Raw genomic sequence first — 16011 nt, 5'->3', positions numbered from 1 at the left:
GCTCTATCATTGATAAGACCATAAGATATAGGAGTAGAATTAGGCCATTTGGCCCATCAAGTCTGCTCCACCATTTCATCATACCTAATCCATTTCTCTCTCTGCCCCAGTCTCCTGCCTTCTCTCTGTATCCCTTCATGTCCTGATGAATCATGAACCTATCAATCTCTGCCTTAAATATGCCGAATGACTTGTCCTCCACAGGCAGCTGTGGCAATGAATTCCACAGATTCACTACTCCCTGGCTAAAGAAATTCCTCCACACCTCCATTCTAAATGGATGTCCCTCTATTCTGAGGCTGTTGTCCTCTGATCTTAGACTTCCCCCCAAAAGGAAGCATCCTCTCCACATCCACTCTGTCAAGGCCTTTCATCATGCAATAGCATTCAATAAGATCCCCCCCTCATTCTTCTGAATTCCAGTGAGTACAGGCCCAGAATATTTTAAACTTTAAGCACTTGGAAATTTGCTGGACAGTGACAGAATAGGCCACTCATACATTGCTTTAATGCCAGTTCCTCATTTTGATAAACTTCTAACCCCAAATTAGTTAATATATTCTCAGGTGGAGTTAATATTTTGCATAAATATTCTCAGTAATTCCCTTTAATATTTAAATATCCATGATTTCAGCTACTAAAATTTACTGAATATTTCATTGTTTTTAAATAATGTATCATTCAACAAAGTTGAATTCAAAAAGACTGGAAGAACTATTAGTGGTTTCAAAGGAAATCTTGCTACAAACAATACTCCATATTAATTTGTGTCTGTGATTTACAAAACGTTTTATCAGATATGGTGTTGGCGCGTGGCCAAGTGGTTAAGGCGTTGATCTAGTGATCTGAAGTTCACTAGTTTGAGCCTCAGCTGAGGCAGCGTGTTGTGTCCTTGAGCAAGGCATTTAACCACACATTGCTCTGCGACGACACCGGTGCCAAGCTGTATCAGCCCTAGTGCCCTTCCCTTGGACAACATCAGTGGTGTGGGGAGGGGAGACTTGCAGCATGGGCAACTGCCGGTCTTCCATACAACCTTGCCCAGGCCTGCGCCCTGGAAACCTTCCAAAGCGCAAATCCATGGTCTCACGAGACTAAAGGATGCCTGTATCAGATATGATTTTTAATTATTTCAAGTTAAAAACTAACTATGATCTGATTTTATTTGATTGTTTAACTAATTTCTCATAGTGCAATGAAATCAAAAGATTTTATTTAATGATGAGTGAAGAAAATGGACAGATTTGTGACACTTGCTAAGATTTCTAATTAAGATTTATGAAACCTAGCAACTTGGGTAATAGATTTAGATACATTAAATATATCGTACTATTCACAGCATCTGCGATCAACTTTAACCTGAATGACGAGTGACTGTGTATTGATTTCTTCTGCACAAGAAGGCATGTAATTAAATGATCAGACCATTATAACATGCCACAAATAAACAGAATAAACATTATTTGTGAAAGGGTGCGGAAACACTAATGTATTAACGGTGTTTGCACAGTTTGCTAAAATGGACTGGAATTTACTGTTGAACTAAATGTGTCTGAAGCTTCATGCACAAAATTGCCAGCAATTTCCACAAATGCTGTTAAGGATTATCATTTTGGATGTGATGAATTGCAACGCCCTTCTACAAAATATGGAAAAATAGCAGTTTGCTATTCATAGACTCGGGATCTCTATTCAAACACATTTGAAACCTAGACAGGAAATCTAAACCCAGTTATACTCTTCTCATCAATCTGTTGACTATGGGATATCATTCAAATATTGATACATTAATTCTCTTTTTAATTATGGCTGCAAATATAGCTAATAACACAAGTTGTTTTCTTGAATATTAATTTTCTTATACATTTATTGCAGGAGTGATATCTCTCTCTCTCTCTCCCTTGCAAATGAGAGGAGCCTGTCTGAGATGTCGAAGTGTTGGGATGGACTCTTGCTTGCATAGCGGGGGAAGGGGGTCAGTACTTTAGCAAGTAATGAGGCAGAGGGGGAGGGTTGATTCTTTTGCTGCTGCTTGTGTGTGGGAGGGGGCTTTGGGGTTCTGATCTTTCTGTCATTCATTCTTTGGGTTTATTTCTGTTTTGTGGATGTCTGCAAACAGTAAGAATTTCAGGTTGTATACTCTATATACAACCTGCAATTCTGTTATTAAAATGAACCATCAGAGTTAATTCATCTTAAGAATCAAAGTAAGGATGAAATATATTTGACTTGCCCTAGGTTAGACTATCTTTAAATTACAACTTGCAGCTTTATTTTTTACCTGAATGATTTTGAGCCAATGTTTAAGCTGGTTCCAATGAGTAAATCCAACTGGAAGAGTTTACTGATGATTAATTTCAAAGCTCAAAGTCTGAAGTTCAAAGTTCAAAGTAAATGTATTATCAAAGTACTTGTATGTCACCGCCAACTTTGATTCCCAACTTGTATCTTATTTTTTGTAATATTGTTTTACTGTACATATTAAATAAATCAGGGGAGAAAACACACCCCTACCTAATGCCTCACTTGATTTTCGTAAACTGACTCACTTCTCCATCTATTCTTACAGCGGCAGTTTATTCCTAGTACAGATTTCTGATTAGGCGGAGGTCTTTCGAATCTAGACGTTGAGTTTTCTGTACAGTACTATTTCAAATAGCTTATTGTGCTTCAATTTATCAAATGCTTTTGTGTAGAAAACATCAATAATTTCAGATATGCAGATAACACAGTGTTAATTGCAAGTACAGAGGAAGAACTACAAAACTTAATTGATATAATTGTTGAAGAAAGTGCAAAAATGGGTCTATCTATCAATTGCAAAAAGACAGAATGTATGGTGATATCCAAAAAGAAGGAGAATTCTATCTGCAAGCTGAGAATAAACGGGGAAGACATAAAACAAGTACAGAATTTTTGCTACTTAGGAAGCTGGGTGACATCAGATGGCAGGTGTGACATGGACATCAAAAGAAGAATCGGGATGGTAAAAGACACCTTTACAAGAATGAAGAGTATACTGACCAATACTAAACTAGGCATGACAACCCTCCTCAGAGTACTGAAATGTTACGTTTATCCAGCTATGTTATATGGCTCAGAATGTTGGACAATATCTAGTAACATGAGGAAACGAATTGTAGCAGCAGAGACGTGGTTTTTGAGGAGGATGCAAAGAACATATTGGTTGAAACGAATATCTAACAAGGATGTCATAAACAGAGCAAACACAAAAAGAGAAATAATGTATGAGATCATGAAAAGGCAACGTAACTTCATTGGACATGTGATTAGGAAAGAGGAGTTAGAATGCACGGTAATTATGGGAAAGATTGAATAAAGGAAGAAAGCAAGAGGAAGACAAAGACAAGTCATGATGGTGACAGCAGCCAGAGAACTGGAAATGAATACCAATGAATTGATCCACTTGACCCGAAATAGGAGTGTGTGAGCCATGGCAATCAAAGCTCAAACTGGGCACCGCACCTGATGATGATGTACGTCACCATATATTACCTAGAAGTTCATCTTCTTTTCTTTCTTTTTAAATCTTTTTTATTGAATAAGTATACCAAAAGGTAAGCCATATAAACATTAATACAATGTTAAAATATAATAAAATTACAGAAGGTATCAATACCGAAAAAAAATACTACAAACAATGTAATTTAAACATAAGAAACCAAGATAACATAATAGTATACTAAATTTTATATATATATCGATAGAAAAAAAGAAAAAAAAAACCCCAAAAAAACCCCACCGTGCAACTAACTAAAAGCAAAGCAAAGCAATGGGCTAACTTGAAACCAAACAGAGTTAAACTTAAAATCACGTCCTCAATCCCGACCTCCATTAAAAACAGTGAAAAAAAAACAAGAAGGGTATATATTACATTAAATGAAAATATTGAATAAAAGATCCCCAAATCTGTTCAAATTTAAATGAAGAATCATAAAGGTTACTTCTAATTTTCTCCAGATTCAAACATAATATCGTCTAGGAGAACCAAAAAAAGGTAGTTGGAGCATTAAGCTCTTTCCAATGTTGTAAAATACATCTTTTCGCCATTAAAGTAAGAAATGCAATCATTCTACGGGCCGAAGGGGAAAGATTACTAGAAATTTTAGGTAGTCCAAAGATAGCAGTAATAGGGTGAGGAGAAATATCTATATTTAACACCTTAGAAATAATATTAAAAATGTCTCTCCAAAAAGTTTCCAAAGTAGGGCAAGACCAAAACATATGAGTTAAAGAGGCTATCTGCCCCGAATATCTATCACAAAAAGGATTAATATGCAAGTAAAAACGCGCTAACTTATCTTTGGACATATGTGCTCTATGAACAACTTTAAATTGAATTAGGGAATGTTTAGCGCAAATAGAGGAAGTATTAACTAATTGTAAAATCTGCCCCCAATCATCCACAGAAATGGTAAGCCCCAATTCCTGTTCCCAATCTACCCTAATCTTATCAAATGGAGCTTTCCTAAGTTTCATAATAATATTATAAATCATAGCCGATGCACCTTTCTGACATGGATTAAGGTTAATTATCGAATCTAAAATATATGTAGGAGGAAGCATTGGAAAGGAAGAAAGTATAGTACTTAGGAAATTTCTAACTTGCAAATATCTAAAAAAATGTATTCTTGATAAATTATATTTGTTAGATAGTTGTTCAAAAGACATAAGGGAACCATCTAAAAATAAATCCAAAAACCGTAAAATACCCTTAGTCTTCCAAGTTTGAAAAGCGCGATCCGTAAAAGAGGGAGGAAAAAATGTTACCTAAAATAGGAATCGCTAACCCGAATTGATTAAGATCAAAAAATTTTCTGAATTGAAACCAAATACGCAAAGCATATTTAACTATCGGGTTAGACACCTGCTTAAGGCGTTTCGAATCAAAAGGGAGAGAGGAACCTAAAATAGAGCCAAGTGTATAGCCCTGAACAGATTGTAGTTCCAATGCTACCCATTTAGGAATAGATAGTATATCCTGATCAAGTAACCAAAATTTCATATGTCGAATATTAATTGCCCAATAATAGAATCTAAAGTTAGGTAATGCTAAACCTCCATCTCTCTTAGCTTTCTGTAAATGTATTTTACCCAGTCTCGGATTTTTATTCTGCCAAATAAATGAAGAAATTTTAGAGTCAACTTTATCAAAGAAAGATTTTGGAACAAAAATTGATAATGCCTGGAACACATATAAAAATTTTGACAAAAGAAACATCTTAACTGCATTAATACGACCAATTAAAGTTAAATATAAAGGAAACCATTTAGATGAAAGTTGAGTAATATGGTCTATTAATGGTAGAAAGTTAATCTTAAATAGAAGTTCATCTTCTTACTGGCATTCACAGTGGAATGGAGAAATGAAATAGAATCAATGAAAAACTACACACAAACAAATACTGACAACATAAAAATTTACTTGAAGGAAAACTTGATATTCATGCCATCAAGTTGAAGAGTACCCAGATGGAATAAGAGTTGTTGCTCCACCCTGAGAGTGGCCTTATCATGGCACAAGACGAGGCCATGGACTGACATGTCAGAGCAGGAATGGGAATAGTAATTAAAATGATTGGCCACTGGGAAATTCCACTTTTGGTGGGTGTTCTGGAGTTGTTCAAAAAAGTGATTCCCCCAATTTATAATGGGTTTCAGTATTATAGAGAATCCTGTCTGGGATCTTTTTGGTCCCAATTTACTTCAAGGATTGCTTGGAAGCACAAGGCCAGTTTGTATTGACAAATGGTTGTGTAGAGCTGAAGCAGGTTCTACTGCAGGTGAGTTGCAGACTTGTCTCTGCCACTGGCTTCACCATTATTGGTGATGCAACTTGCACAATTTTATTTGAATAGTGAAGGTGATTTTCAGCAAAGGACATATTGTATTTTAATTAAATATTAATGATTTTCATTTATTTGATTAAATTATTCAGAAAATGCATTAAGCTTAGTTTTAAAAATGTATATTGATTTTTAAAGTACCTAAATATTTAAAAACAAGTGTATTTAATTACAAGTATATTTAAATAGCATGGTTATCAATTGCCTATAATTATCTCTCATCAGCAACACTTAGAACTGTGACAAGGACTTCCATAATGTGAAGCTGTCAGGGGTCTGGGTATCTCACCACCCACCGCCTCGGCATACCTCCTCTACCACCTGTCCCACACCCCTCTCATGGCATTCCACCATTGCCATTTCCAACATCCTTTGTACCCACCAGATTTACAAATTCACTCTCTGCTCTACAGTGAAAAACACAGTACTGTGCAAAAGTCTTAGGCATCCTAACTTAAGACTTTTGCACAGTACTGTATATTACTTATTTTTATTTAGAGATGCAGCCTTTTCTTCTACATTGAGTCTTAAAAAGTACATCCTAAATTGTTAAAAATAATAACGAAGTTCCGGCTTAAGATAGTGCTACCGAACGTTTGCGACAGATCGCTGATGGTTCAAAGGGGAAGAAATTTGACTAAAAAACGTTCCATTAACACCTTTTCTGAAGTAAATTCTGGTAAATATTCACTGCCAGCAACAAAAAGGCGAGAGAAGGTAAAGCAGTATGAGGGATGAGCCATGCTGGGGCATTGCAGAATCAACACAGATAGAGTGAGTATTTCAATGAGGAGAAGTTGAGGCAGAGGAGTTCTGATGCCAATATAACTGGCCTGGGTGTGACGTTGGATCGCTCTAGGCCCTAAGCCAATTTGAAGAGTTTGAGAGTGGCTTTGGGCTGGGCAGCGAAATCTCGGCCTGGAGAAAGTCGCTCAGGGGCATGGTCTACTCCAGGAGCCTTTCGCTGCACTGTGGCTCAGGTCCCAATGTGAGGTATAATACGCTGTTTGGACAATTTAAAATGCCCACCCAGATGGATTGGAAAGACAGGGTGTCATGATGGGAGGTGAGAGACGGTTTTGCTTGCTCTGTGATGTTCACTCTTCTTTCCATGGTGCTGAGGTTACGAAGAATGTCCCGACTGCTGTGTCCTGTGCCCGCTAATATTATGGACTGATACCGAGGCTTTAGGCCTTCTCTGTGCTACTCCAGAGTTCAAATCTAGTAGGGTAGCTAACTGTCCCGTATTAGCCAGGACATCCCGTATATTGGGCTAAATTGGTTTGTCCCATACAGGACCGCCCTTGTCCTGTATTTCCCCCACTAAGGTAGAGTGTTCCTATGAAATCTTTTGTGCTGAAATGGCGTAAAGCGAAGAAGCAATTACCATTAACTTATATGGGAAAAATTTTTGGGCGTTCCCAGACCCAAAAAATAACCTACCAAATCATACCAAAAAACACTAACATATAGTAAAAGCAGGAATGATATGATAAATACACAGCCTATATAAAATAGAAATAATGTATATACAGTGTAGTTTCACTGAACAGAATCGCCAAAACTGATTTGTAGAAAAAAAATCGGCACGTACACACAAGCACACGTCATGCATGCACACGCAGGTGCCTGCGCAAGGCTTCATGGTCATGGTAGTCTTTCTTGGGGTAAACACAAGTGTCCCGTATTTGACTGCTACTTTTGTCCCTTATTTGGGAGTGAGAAAGTCGGTAACCCTAAAGTCTAGTGACATAACATAGAAACATAGAAAATAGGTGCAGGAGTAGGCCATTTGGCCCTTCGAGCCTGCACCGCCATTTATTATGATCATGGCTGATCATCCAACTCAGAACCCTGTACTTGCTTTCTCTCCATACCCCCTGATCCCTTTAGCCACAAGGGCCATATCTAACTCCCTCTTAAATATAGCCAATGAACTGGCCTCAGCTGTTTCCTGTGGCAGAGAATTCCACAGATTCACCACTCTCTGTGTGAAGAAGTTTTTCCTCATCTCGGTCCTAAAAGGCTTCCCCTTTATCCTTAAACTGTAATCCCTCGTTCTGGAGTTCCCCAACATCGGGAACAATCTTCCTGCATCTAGTCTGTCCAATCCCTTTAGAATTTTATACGTTTCAATAAGATCCCCCCTCAATCTTCTAAATTCCAACGAGTATAAGCCTAGTCGATCCCATCTTTCTTCTCGTTCAAAATTTGGTTCAAAATGTTGTTGCTTGCTTCTATTGTTTGCATGATTTGTTTTCTTTTGCTTTCTCTTGTGCATTGGGTGTTGGTCTTATTTTTTTGACTGGGTTCTTTCCAGTTTGTTGCTTTGCAGCTACCTGTGGGGAAACAAATCTCAAGGTTGTATAACTTGTACATTCTTTGATGACAAATGTACTATGAAACTTGAACTAATCATAGATTCTGAGTTGGGACAATAAGGTTGGCTCAGTAAACAATGCTTACCAGTGCCGGAGCCCCAGGTTCAATTCCCGCCACTGCCTTTAAGGAGCTTGTACGTTTGCCCCGTGACTGACTGACTTTCGTCCGGGCACTCTGGTTTCCCCCCACAGTGCAAAGATGTACCATTCGGTAGGTTAATTGACCATTGTTTATTGTCCCGTGATTAGACTAGAGTTAAATCGGGAAACTGCTGGGTGACTTGGTTTGAAAGGTCAATTCTGTACTGTCTCTCAATAAATAAAAAATAAAATAAATAAATAAGATGTATGAGCAGAATTAGGCCATTTGGCCCATTATCTGCTCTGCCATTCTATCATGACTGATCCATATCCCTCTCAACCCCAGTCTCCTATTTTCTCTCCGCTATCTTTGATGCCCTTACTAATCCAGAACCTGTCAACCTCTGCTTTAAGTATGCCATTTGACTGTTACCCGTTAACATCTGTGTCAAATTTCAACTGTGAATTCAAAATTACTTGTCAAAATCTCAATTTTAAAAAAATCTAATATTTAGCTGAATTTAATAGCTCAATTATAAACTACCATTGTATCGAGTTCGTCACTTTAAATCTCACCCTTCAGCAAATGTAAGAAGTTTCTACCTACTGTTCCATAATAACATGTTAATGCCTCATTTATACATAGATTTATGTAAATATGAAATTATGTCCTCCTCTGATTCCTGGTTTTGCTTTATAAAATACTAAGGAATATATTAGACCAAAATGATAAGAGAAACTAAATTAGGCCATGAATTTTAAATTTGCAACATAATTAGTTGCACATTTTGTTTTTCCACCTCACGGCAAATGCATTTTAATAAGAAGTATGAATCTGTTCCAGGCATTAATGTTAATTATCATTGCTTTACTTTATTTCCCAATGGAAATAAGACAAGAAATCCTTTTGGGTTATTTTGGAAAACGCACATGCTGAGCTGGCATCCTTGAGACTTGGAAGACAAGTGTGGACTACTTCAGTGTCAACCAATTCATAATCGAATTTAAATGAAGTGCCACTTGCATGAATTGTCAATGCTGTATTTTAAGTGATTCTGCTGCAGGACAGCAGTTTAACAAAATAACTGATCGCTCTGCTAATCCCAAATGACTGAAATATTTAAGATTCACAAGGTACCTTTAATATTAAGTAGACAAAAACAATATCGCCTGTGCTTAATGGTGTTAATATATGTTTAATGCATGTGCAATATTTACATTTATGAAGAGGATTTAAATATGTCAAATCATCATTCTCTGGAAATATTGCAGCAGTGTACTGCACTGTGCAAAATTCCTAGGCACACTAGATTTTTTTTAATATGGTTTCAGATGTTATGACCTCCACAGAGCCCTGATCTCAACATCTTTGAGGCTGTCTAGGATTACCACAATCAGAATCAGAAGATAGAGTTGTGGTCACTACCTCCAAAATGCTCTCCGACTAAGAGATCTGACACCTGACCAGGTTAATTTCCCCATGCCAGATCAAGTGCAGCCTCTCCTTGAGTCAGCTTATCTACATATTGTATCAGGAAATCTTCCTGAACACACCTTACAAACTCCACCCCATCTAAGCACCTTGCTCCAAGGAGATGTCAGTCAATATTAAGAAAGTTAAAATCTTCCATCACAACAAATCTATTATTATTACACTATTCCAGAATTTGCCTATCTGCTCCTCGATGTCCCTGTTACTATGGGGGGATCTATAAAAAACACCCAGTTGATTTTTTGCCCCCTTCATGTTTCTGACTTCCACCCATGCTGACTCAGTAGATAATCCCTCCATCTTTTCCTCCTTTTCTGCAGCTGTGACACTATCCCTGATTAGCAATGCCACATCCTCACCTCTTTTGCCTCCATCCCTGCCCTTTTTGAAACATCTAAAGCCTGGCACTCTAAGTAGCCATTCCTCCCCCTGAGTCAAATCAAGTGTCTGTAATGGCCACAATGTCATAGTTCCACGTATTGATCCACGCTCTACTCAATGAGGCATGGAGGCTTCCTCAGTAAATATATTTAAGACAAGGTTGGATAGATTTTTGCATAGTAGGGAAATTAAGGGTTATGGGAAAAAGGCGGGTAGGTGGCATCCATGGCCAGATCAGACATGATAGTATTGAATGGTGGAGCAGGCTTAACGGGCAGGATAGCCTACTCCTGCTCCTATTTCTTATGTTCTTAAGTTCATCTGCCTTGTTTATGATACTCCTTCCATTAAAATACACATCTCAAACCACAACGCTTGTGCACAACAAGAAGTTGATCATGAAGCATACTCTGCCTCCTCTGGTTTTGAAAGACTCATTTGTTTAATTATTCATTGCCATTCTTGAATGAGTTTTTAGCTTGACCTCTTGGTTGTGTGAATCTTACCACTGATCAGACTGACTTTGTTGTCATATGCATATGGTTCCATGTTGTATTGTGAGCAAGTTGGCATTTCATGTTGTTGGATATTGCTCTGTTGTTCCTGGCAGGCTCTTTATGGAATCAGGGTTGGTTCTGCTCAATGGTAATCATTTTACTTCCAAAGTTTTGAGGTCACAGATGATGGTGGAATAGTTCTCATTCAAGCACTCAGAGCATTCAAGAGCTGAATCAATTTTTTTTTGTGACACTGTGTTTGTTCCTCAAACCTGAATGCTGGGATTGATCACTGTGGCTCTCTGATCCCAAAAAGCCACTCATCAGAATCCAAGTGATTTCATGGTCCTTGAAAGCACAAAATATTTTCCATGCTTTTCACCGAGGTGCCTACAGTGGAGAATCCAGTAAAATCTCTCCATGATAGCTCTGGGCCTGTACTTCTTGAAAGAGATTGAAACAGACGAAATATTGAAAGGCCCATATTTCAAGTAGGGGTTGATAGGCTCTTGATTAGCAAAGGCATCAAAAGCTATGAGAAGATGGCAGGAGAATGGGGTTGAGAGGGAAGATGTATCAGCTGCGGAACAGATAAGATGGGCTGAATGGCCAAATTCTGCTCCTATATACCTGTAGAAAGACTACCACTTCCTAATCCAGCCATAATGCACATCGCCTCTGGGAGCTGCAAGATCCTGTAACCTTTCACCTGAGCTAGCTAATCAGAAGTAAATTACCATTGGCTAGATGGTAAAATCAATGAATTGTGTGCACAGCTTTCTTCTGGTGTGTTGCCTACAATGCTATCAACAGACACGGCTTAATCTCACCCTGCAGTGTCTACACCTGAATTTGGAATGACTGAATTTAAGTCAATTTTGGTACTTAAGCTCCTATTAAGTGAATGTTAACTTTTAAAAAATAATTATTTCATTGATGGGCTTTGCAGAAATCCTGCTGCTGTAATGAATACCACCTTGATATTTTGAAAGCTGTTTTTTCCCTCTAGTGAGTAATATCTAGATTTCACTGCCCACAGATGCTGAATGGCTGGACAACCTGTGGAATAACCCATTCATTTATTGGAAGTCATCAGCATGGAATTGAGTTGATTTACTCAAATTTAAAATATTCTTTCAAAATATTACTTCCTATTTACAATATATTTGTTGTTTACAATATATATTAATGACTTAGACGAGGGAATTAAATGCAGCATCTCCAAGTTTGCGGATGACACGAAGTTGGGCGGCAGTGTTAGCTGTGAGGAGGATGCTAAGAGGATGCAGGGTGACTTGGATAGGTTGGGTGAGTGGGCAAATTCATGGCAGATGCAATTTAATGTGGATAAATGTGAAGTTATCCACTTTGGTGGCAAAAATAGGAAAACAGATTATTATCTGAATGGTGGCCGATTAGGAAAAGGGGAGGTGCAACGAGACCTGGGTGTCATTATACACCAGTCATTGAAAGTGGGCATGCAGGTACAGCAGGCGGTGAAAAAGGCGAACGGTATGCTGGCATTTATAGCGAGAGGATTCGAGTACAGGAGCAGGGAGGTACTACTGCAGTTGTACAAGGCCTTGGTGAGACCACACCTGGAGTATTGTGTGCAGTTTTGGTCCCCTAATCTGAGGAAAGACATCCTTGCCATAGAGGGAGTACAAAGAAGGTTCACCAGATTGATTCCTGGGATGGCAGGTCTTTCATATGAAGAAAGACTGGATGAACTGGGCTTGTACTCGTTGGAATTTAGAAGATTGAGGGGGGATCTGATTGAAACGTATAGGATCCTAAAGGGATTGGACAGGCTAGATGCGGGAAGATTGTTCCCGATGTTGGGGAGGTCTAGAACGAGGGGTCACAGTTTGAGGATAGAGGGGAAGCCTTTTAGGACCGAGGTTAGGAAAAACTTCTTCACACAGAGAGTGGTGAATCTGTGGAATTCTCTGCCACAGCAAACTGTTGAGGCCAGTTCATTAGCTATGTTTAAAAGGAAGTTAGATATGGCCCTTGTGGCTACAGGGGTCAGGGGGTATGGAGGGAAGGCTGGGTTCTGAGTTGGATGATCAGCCATGATCATAATAAATGGCGGTGCAGGCTCGAAGGGCCGAATGGCCTACTCCTGCACCTATTTTCTATGTTTCTATGTTTCTATATCCCCTTTGCCAATCACCTGTCCAGCTCTTGGCTCCATCCCTCCCCCTCCTGTCTTCTCCTATCATTTTGGATCTCCCCCTCCCCCTCCCACTTTCAAATCTCTTACTAACTCTTCCTTCAGTTAGTCCTGATGAAGGGTCTTGGCCCGAAATGTCGACTGTACCTCTTCCTAGAGATGCTGCCTGGCCTGCTGCATTCACTAGCAACTCTGATGTGTGTTGCTTGAATTTCCAGCATCTGCAGAATTCCTGTTGTTATTATCTGAATGGTGGCCGATTAGGAAAAGGGGAGATGCAACGAGACCTGGGTGCATTGTACACCAGTCATTGAAAGTGGGCATGCAGGTACAGCAGGCGGTGAAAAAGGCGAATGGTATGCTGGCATTCATAGCAAGAGGATTCGAGTACAGGAGCAGGGAGGTACTACTGCATTTATACAAGGCCTTGGTGAGACCACACCTGGAGTATTGTGGGCAGTTTTGGTCCTCTATTCTGAGGAATGACATTCTTGCCATAGAAGGAGTACAAAGAAGGTTCACCAGATTGATTCCTGGGATGGCAGGACTTTCATATGATGAAAGACTGGATCGACTAGGCTTATACTCTCTGGAATTTAGAAAATTGAGGGGGTTCTTATTGAAACGTATAAAATTCTAAAGGGATTGGACAGGCTAGATGCAGGAAGATTGTTCCCGATGTTGGGGAAGTCCAGAACGAGGGGTCACAGTTTGAGGATAAAGGGGAAGCCTTTTAGGACTGAGATGAGGAAAAACTTCTTCACACAGAGAGTGGTGAATCTGTGGAATTCTCTGCCACAGCAAACTGTTGAGGCCAGTTCATTAGCTATGTTTAAAAGGAAGTTAGATATGGCCCTTGTGGCTACAGGGGTCAGGGGGTATGGAGGGAAGGCTGGGTTCTGAGTTGGATGATCAGCCATGATCATAATAAATGGCGGTGCAGGCTCGAAGGGCCGAATGGCCTACTCCTACACCTATTTTCTATGTTTCTATGTTTCTATATCCCCTTTGCCAATCACCTGTCCAGCTCTTGGCTCCATCCCTCCCCCTCCTGTCTTCTCCTATCATTTTGGATCTCCCCCTCCCCCTCCCACTTTCAAATCTCTTACTAACTCTTCCTTCTGTTAGTCCTGATGAAGGGTCTTGGCCCGAAATGTCGACTGTACCTCTTCCTAGAGATGCTGCCTGGCCTGCTGCATTCACTAGCAACTCTGATGTGTGTTGCTTGAATTTCCAGCATCTGCAGAATTCCTGTTGTTATTATCTGAATGGTGGCCGATTAGGAAAAGGGGAGATGCAACGAGACCTGGGTGCATTGTACACCAGTCATTGAAAGTGGGCATGCAGGTACAGCAGGCGGTGAAAAAGGCGAATGGTATGCTGGCATTCATAGCAAGAGGATTCGAGTACAGGAGCAGGGAGGTACTACTGCATTTATACAAGGCCTTGGTGAGACCACACCTGGAGTATTGTGGGCAGTTTTGGTCCTCTATTCTGAGGAATGACATTCTTGCCATAGAAGGAGTACAAAGAAGGTTCACCAGATTGATTCCTGGGATGGCAGGACTTTCATATGATGAAAGACTGGATCGACTAGGCTTATACTCTCTGGAATTTAGAAAATTGAGGGGGTTCTTATTGAAACGTATAAAATTCTAAAGGGATTGGACAGGCTAGATGCAGGAAGATTGTTCCCGATGTTGGGGAAGTCCAGAACGAGGGGTCACAGTTTGAGGATAAAGGGGAAGCCTTTTAGGACTGAGATGAGGAAAAACTTCTTCACACAGAGAGTGGTGAATCTGTGGAATTCTCTGCCACAGGAAACAGTTGAGGCCAGTTCATTGGCTATATTTATTTTTTAGATATGGCCCTTGTGGCTAAAGGGATCAGGGGGTATGGAGGGAAGGCTGGTACAGGGTTCTAAGCTGGATGATCAGCCATGATCGTACTGAATGGTGGTGCAGGCTCGAAGGGCCGAATTTGCCTACTCCTGCACCTATTTTATATGTTTCTATGTTTCTATTAGACTGCCTGTAATTTTTTAGGGCAGCAATGAAGGTCCTCTATCTCTGTCTGTCCTTGGCTGCTCAAATGCAGAAGCTTTTCCATAACAATTTTGGTTTACCAGTCAGGATTGTTGCCCCTGAGCTGAACTCACGAACCTGGTGGAGCACCCTTAGTCTGGCCTTTACCCTTTGACCTGTTTGGCATGGGTGACCCCACCAAGAGCCAAAGCATAAAGCCCTGATGCCAGCCGGCATAGCTCTCCGGGTCAATGAGGCACACAAGCCTCCAATCCACAGGGTTTTGGAATCTCCAAGAGGACCACATATAATTTGCTTATTTTCAGATGCATTGCAGCTCATTTGGTAACAGTAAGTTTGAAAACCAGTGGCAGCCCCACATCAGAGAAGGAAGATGCAGTTTGCCACAAGATGACAAGGCATTCATTACCTCTGAGGGTTGTCTCAAAAACATTAGATTCAATGACACAGTAGTGTACCAGTTGGTGTAATGCTGTTACAGTGGTAGTGGACTGGGTTCAATTCTGCCGCTGTCTGCAAAGAACTTGCAAGTTCTCTTCACAATGATGGTGTTTTTGTCCACGTGCTCCAGTTTCTTCCCTTATTCCAAAGATGTACAGGTCAGGAGGTTAATTCATCACATGGTGTAAATGGGCAGCACAGGCTGTTCGAGCGAGTAGGACCTGTTGCCATGCTGTAGCTCTATATAAAATAAAGCAAAAATAAACTGCCTTTTTCTTATTTCAGGCAGAGAAATGTATTCAAAAATGTCACAAGGACATTTCTGTAAAATGTATCAACAAAGTACAGGTTTCAAAGGCAAAGGAATTTGATAAGTTAGCTGAAAGAAAAATAATTTAGGGAAAAAGTATTGAAAATGTGAAAAGTTTTGAAATATTTCTGCTTTGTTCTTTAAAGTTGCTTTTACTTGTCCCTAGCCCTCATCAATCGCAAGTTCCCAGTCAGTAGAGACAGGGCTGTTAGCAAACGTAAATGAGGAGGAAATAGAAAATGGGACAAATGATATCACCAAGGAAACAGTGACAAAAAGATTGGGGGGAGTCCCAAAGCAGGGGCTGCATACATACCTCTTCCCAAGAAGTATATGTATT

Source organism: Mobula hypostoma, chromosome 1, assembly GCF_963921235.1.
Source record: "Mobula hypostoma chromosome 1, sMobHyp1.1, whole genome shotgun sequence".
NCBI classification, from domain to species: domain Eukaryota; kingdom Metazoa; phylum Chordata; class Chondrichthyes; order Myliobatiformes; family Myliobatidae; genus Mobula; species Mobula hypostoma.
Note: the sequence above shows the minus strand (reverse complement) of the source record.